This window comes from Sciurus carolinensis, chromosome 3 (genome assembly GCF_902686445.1).
Source record: "Sciurus carolinensis chromosome 3, mSciCar1.2, whole genome shotgun sequence".
In the NCBI taxonomy this organism is placed as follows: Eukaryota; Metazoa; Chordata; class Mammalia; order Rodentia; family Sciuridae; genus Sciurus; species Sciurus carolinensis.
In genome coordinates, this window is record NC_062215.1 from 32,147,233 (window position 1) to 32,153,860 (window position 6,628).

The window sequence follows — 6,628 nt, forward strand, 5'->3', positions numbered from 1 at the left end:
GTGACTTGCCCCGTGAAAGTGGTCGTCTTTAGCACAAGTAATTCAAATATATTTGACCATAAATATATTTCCTTGGATTCTACAAACGGCCCGATTTAAGAAGAAATACATTCATTTTCTTTCTCTACTCTGCCTATTTTTTTTAACAACTTTTTTTTTTTTTTAAATGAGTAGGGATGGAAGAGGATAAGACCTAGATAACATCTCTCATCTTGTCACTTCATCCTGCCTCAGTGATTGAAGCACTGTGGGAAGTTCTTACTTTCTTGGCTTCTTAGTTTACTGGGTTAAAGGTTGTTGTCATGTCTGGCTTCGAGTGTGGTCACTTGGAGAGAAGGTTCCAGAGTAGACCAGCTGCCCATGAAGAGGGCTGCATTCTTCTCAAGCCCACATGGGCTCAAATTGTCACTTGTGGTGAGTGGCTGGTCTTGTTTCACATGTTAGATGTCCCCATGGTGAACCGCGACTGCACCCCGGCTCCGACATCCTTGGCCAGGATCTCTGCTTGCTCCATCTTGCCTCAGCATCTTGAGGGTACTCTGCAGACCCACTGGAGGTGGTGAGTCCTTCTCAATCCTTCTCATCAAGCGTGCCCCCAGATCCTTCAGGAGCAAAACCTCACACCTCACCACATAGTTCTCTTCCTCCTTCACCCTACCTTTTTTCTGGCTTCTGGATCCCCATGTTTTAAGAATGACATAACAGATCCACCACCTCTCTCTACTACAGAATCTGCTTTCCCCAAACTCATCTCTGTCTCAGAATTCAGTTTCTCCTCCCATGGGCCCTGGGCTGGGGGAGATGTGGTCTCCCCTGGAACTTTACGGAAGGGTGTCTTTATTTAATTTGACTGTTGCTGTTATGTGGTGAAACATTCAATAAAAGTCGTGATTTATGAGACGTGTGGCTGCGGTTGTTTTTTCGGTTTTTCTTCTTCTTCGTTTTTTTTTGCTTTGTCATCTATCAGAGAGAGAAAAGCCAGGCCTGATAATTTCTTGGCACATCCTGTGTTCCGTTAAGAATGTCAGCTGTCAGCCTGTCAGGAAGTTGTTGCTGGGATCGGCTTCTCCCTCCTTTTACCTCTTGCCACAGTCTCCTCCGTAAACAGGCAGAGGCCCCGCTCCATCCTGCAGGCTGGCGATAAGGGGAGGCAGGACACCTTGGGGAGAGGCTGGTGGCCCCTGCTGTGGCCCCTGCCCTCTGATACCTCTCGGTGGCCACGTGTCCAGCGCAGGTCAGCCCTGGGTTGTTACATAGGAAGAGGTAGGCAGGGGCTGGCAGTGGTTTCCAGAGTTTTCTTTGTTCTTGAATACAGTACCTCCCCAGTCCTCTTTGTTTTTTTTTTGGTCTGGCGGCTTTGGAAATCCTTTCTTTTCTTTCCTTTTTCTTTTCTGAAAGTATGTGCATGATGGATAAAAGGCTCTTGAGTAGAGGACCCAGCATACTGGGTATTGGCTGCTGAAAATAGGCTAATTGGAGATGGAAGCAGGTTGTCACAGAGGTGCCTGTGCAGGGGGTGGGAGGAGGACGAGCCCCAGTAGATGCCAGGTTGACTCTTTCCACCTCTCCCCTCCTCCTGCTCTTATTATTAGCTGTTTGCTGAAATGCATCTGAGGCTTCGCGGAGCCACCCACAGTAGCATTAACCAAGTTGTGCCCTGCATCTTAAGTACCTGGTTAAGGCCCTGTGCAGTAGCGTCTGGAATCGGTCCACGCTGAGCCCCCAGAGTGTGCATAAAGAAGTCTTTAACCCGCAGTGGGTGGCCGGGCAGGGCGGGAGGCAGGCCTGTGGAACAGAGCAGAGCGTGTTCCCCTCTGCCCAAAGCCCGGCTTCCCGGCTGAGCTCTCCACACTTTGATTTGGCAGGGACTGGTGCTCGCCAGCTGGCTAGAAACTTGGAAGACCCTGGTCCTTCTGGCTTTCTGACAGTGGAGGCGAAGCGGGGGCCTGCTGGAAACGCCCACCAGGCTGCTGGCGGGGGTCTGGTCAAAGTGGAGGTTTTAGGACTTGTGTTGGGGAGCTGGCAGGACGGAGCAGTCTTTGGGCTCCCCCCTGAGTGCCAGGCGAACGTGGGTTTTGCCTTTCAGTTACTTACATCCAAGAGGGCAAGAGGAGTCCCTGTTTGTGAGCACTCTGGGTCCTTTGAATTTACACATCTGTCACCCTGAGGATAATTAGTTGCCTAGCCATATTCCTGCTACTGCCACGTGTGTCTGCCTCCTGCTGCTGTTTCTGCTTCCGTGTGCCACGTAGCAGGTCTTTCATCTGGTTAAGGGGGGACTTTCTCTTTAGGGGCCCGTCTTTGCTTCCACCCCAGGCTCACATCGTCACCCTGCCCCGTCCACCCAGGAGTCTGGAACTGGGATTTGTCCTCATTGAGCCCTTCCAGCTCAGCTTGTAGGCTGCCCCCTGAGAAGCCCTGGATCTCCTTGTTCTCCAGAATGATGTCCCTTCTTTTGCCCCCACCCCCCCATTTTTTAAAGGGTTGTCTTTCTTGAAGTCTCTCCTGCAGTCTTCCTTTCCGTCAGGAAGTGATATCTCTCCCTTCTCTATCCCCACAGTCTTCCAAGGGTTCTTCTAGGACTGGCTAACATACCTTTTCCTCCTGGTCTTTCTTCCTGTCCTATGTGCCTTACTATTGAGTTACATGTTGAGGACAAGGGCTTTGCAAGTCACTCCTGTCCCATAGAACTTTTTGCTGGATAGAAATTCTTCTAATGCTTGTGCCTCTTGGGCATTTGAAGTATGGCTGCTGTGACTGAGGAGTTGAATTTTTAATGGGGCTTAATTTTAATTAATTTGAATTTCAGTAGCTGTGTGTGGCTGGTGACTGTTGGTTGTCGCAGATGTGTGTCTCCCTTATGTTTGTACTTTGAGCCCTGGCGCTGGGCTCTGCCTACCAGAAAAGCCTGATAAATACACTGTTTTGCTGAATGAGACAAATCACTTAGATATAGAGTAATAGTGATGTTAGCTTGTGTATTCTTTGCCTATTTTCCATGCAGTTTGATTTTTAAGTTAATAGATTATATACTTGAGCACCACCAGTGCTTTGGGGGATTCGGAGATGAATAAGACATGGTCTCTTCCTTCAAGGAACTTAAGCCTAATGGGTAAATATCTCGTGATAATAGGAAGCGGGATGAAATAAAGTGCCACTCTTCAGGAAGAGTTTACATCCTGGGCGGGTGTAGGGAAAGGAGTGGTTGGGGGTGACTGAGGGGGCTGGGGGTGCTTTAGAATGTTCATTCATTCAGCAGATGTTTATTGCACGTACTGGGCATATATCCGTGAACAAAACAGAAAACATCCTGGTCTTGCGAAGCTTACTTCCTAGTAGGAGGGAGACAGATTCTAGTAAAATAAGTGACTCTTAGGGTGCGTTGGTAGATGAGAAGACAGGGAAAGGTGTGCTGGGGTGTGGCGTGGGGGTCGCAGCGTTCAACAGGGCCGTCCAGGAAGACCTAGTGGTGCAGGTGACATTTGCATGAAGGCATTTGTTCTGAGACTTGAGGGATTGGGAATCTGGATAGGAGACGGTAACCAGGGCATGGTGTGTACTATTGGGGACAGGGCCAGCCAAGGTAATGCCTGGGGGTGTGGAGGTACATGCAGAGGGCAGAGTGCCTGTCTGGGACCCAGGACCTGGAGAGCAGAGTGGGATATGGGACCGTGCTTTGGAACCTCCGGATGAAGGGCCTTGAGAACTGTGCTTATGACTGTCTGCCTGACGAGGACCGTAGTCTCGGTTGTGACTCCTGCCCTCCCCACAAGCATTCCCTCCAAGGAGCTTCTCCAGAAACTCTGTTGATTAGGGACAAAATCTCTTGTGAAGAGATGTTTAAAGAGAAAAGTTTGATGAGATCAGATCTCTTCTCTGTGTGCACTGTACCCCTAGCTCTTATTTTGTTTTTAGGTCTCTCTTGGTGCAGGCAGAGTCCCCTGCTTGGTGCCAGGGGGCTCAGTCCCTGGGTATTTGCACATTTCTTTGACCTGGATCAACACTGAGACACAGAAGAACCAGGATCTATGGGCAGTGAGCAGGAACGGGGTGGAAGACCCGCCAGGCCTTTAGAAGGACAGGATTCATGGTCAGGGAGAGGAATGTCTCATTTCCAGCAAGTGTGGCGACGCAGAGACTTGTTGACTGGACAGGAAAAGAGTTGTTCTGATCTGCAGATGTCACTTGGAGAACAACTGTGCAGGGCAGTCCTAGTTTCAGATGTATCCCAAGCTTCAGGAATTCGCAGTTTGAGTAGGAAGAGAGGGAGGGTTTTGCCAAGGGCAAGAGAGGCTCTTAGAATAGGTTGCTTATCACCCTGGGCTGATCACTCTTTGTCCAACGTTGAGCTCCATCTCCTCCGTTACGGTCTGCAAGACACCGCAGGACGTGACCTTGCCTGTGCCTCTGTCCTTACCTTCCAGCACACCCTCCTTTCCACTTCATTTCTAGCATCGCCATCTGAGACCAGCCATGGTGTTTCTTGCCATGGTGGCTCTGCCTGCCCTTTTCCCCTGTTTTCCTCAAAAACTCCTGCTCATTCTTTAAAACCCTAGTGAGGCATCTGCTCTGTGAGGCCTTCCTGCTCAGTTGACAGAGCTCATTGGATTTCCCTCTGTCTCTTTGGCATTTCATGCTGCTGTATGTGTTAGTCAGGCCCCCGAGGGATCTTTAGGAGCAGAAAAATCATTTAGTTTGGGGTCCCAGGACCTGGTAGGGACCAGCTATTCACTGATGGTTGGTGTTAAGGAATTATTGGACACAGGTGACACAGACAACAGGAATTCACACCAGATCTGTGGATGCCAGTGATTTTTTAGACCTCTCCCCTGGGTCACCTGACTGTAACTCCTGCCTCCCTCCCTCCTTCCCTTTCTTCTGCAGTGCTGAGGATTGAACCCAGGCTCAGGCATGCGAGCCAAGTGCTGTACCACTGGGCCACAACCTCAGACCTTCACTGATTTCTCATCAAGAGTCACTGGTTATCTTTTACATATAAAGATGCTTCTGTCAAATGGCCAGCTGTGTGCGCCTGAATAGCAGGGAAGGGTTCGTCTGGCTCGGCGTGGCCTATCAATGGCAGCACTCTCTGCTTGTGTCCTCGGTGGCTCTTGCACAGACCTTTGGCCGGTGAGGTTTCTTAGGAACAAAGCCTTTTATCTCCCTGGAGCTCTGAGCTTGTGCCCAACTCAGCAATCAAGTGTGTGTACCATGCAAGAGGAAAGAGGAAACGAGTGACGTGCCTGGGACTTTGAATCATCTTCAAAGTGATTCTGAACAGGGAACACTCATTTATCCATATTTATCTAGTGCCTGCTGTGTACCAGTTATTCCCCTAGGTGCTTGAATGATGGGCGAACAAGTTGGAGACTTTGCCAAGTCACCAGCTCCACTCTGGGGGTGAGCTGACCTTTGGCCCTCCCTCAGGAAGCTTCCATCCTGGGGAGGCTTGCTGACTGTGGCTGAGGTGACCATGCGCCCCTGTCCTGCACCTTGTACGTAGCAGACCCTCACTCAGTGTGCTTGGAGGGAATGGATGAGTCGTTGGGTGGATGGAGTTTAACTGGGCAGATGTTTTGTGCTGAGGGAGGGGAAGCTTGATTTCATGAAGTGCCTGCCAGGGGCCGAGTGATTTCCCTTCAGAAGACCCGGGTCTTCCTGGCAGAAGTGCCCCCTTGGAGGGGGCCAGGCGCCGTTTGCTCAACCTTGTGGCTCATTTGACAGCTCTCTGGAGCAAGCTGCGAAATGAGCCCTCCATGCTTTGGCCGACAGCTATGACTCCCCTGTCGCCTCTTCACCTCCACAAACAGCCCGCCCAGACCAGTTAGCTGGGTTGGGCATGCTGGAGAACACAGCTCTCCCTTTTCTCCTTTTCATTGTCCGGTTGGCCTAGTGCAAGTGTTTTTAATAGAACAGACATCATGGCTATAAAACATCTGTAACACTGCACATTTAGTGAAGTTCCTGGCGGACCGAGCCCCATTTGATTGGTGATGTTTTTGCTGTGACGGTTGTTTCCTTTTCTCCCCTGTTTATCCCACTGGAAAATAAAGTTTTCTTTTATGTGAGAATTTATAGAAATATGTTTCTAGCATGAGGAGAGCATGCTATATTAGGATATTGCTGTAGTAGAGAAATATTACCTCCGAGGCTTGGGCAGCTTTATCTCCCTTGGAGAATGACCTTCCCAGTGGTGGGCAGTCCATTCCCCTCCAGAGGGCAAGGAGCTGCCTAGGTTAAGGCAGATAAAGAGACTGCCTCACATGGACCACACCTTCCAGCGTCCTTTTTGCTGGAACATCTTCAGATCTTGGAATTACCCCTGTTGCCAATCTCCACCGCTGAAGGTGGGCTGATTTCATGAGAGTGCTCAAGAAATCCAAGGAGGGAGGAGTGATAATAATTAGTTACTAAATGAAGGAAGGTGCTTTGTGCCTTTTCCAAGTGTTTGCTCTTCTGTTCTTTAGCCTGTGAGCCAGGCAGGGAAGGTTTGATCCCCATTTGTAGGCCGACAGAGGTGAGGTCACTGGTGGGAGGGAGAAGGAAGAGGAACTTCCAGTGTGCCTGCCATTCCAGCCCTAGGTGAAGCATGTTTTGTGAGCTAGGACTTTTTATGCTATTTTGTAGA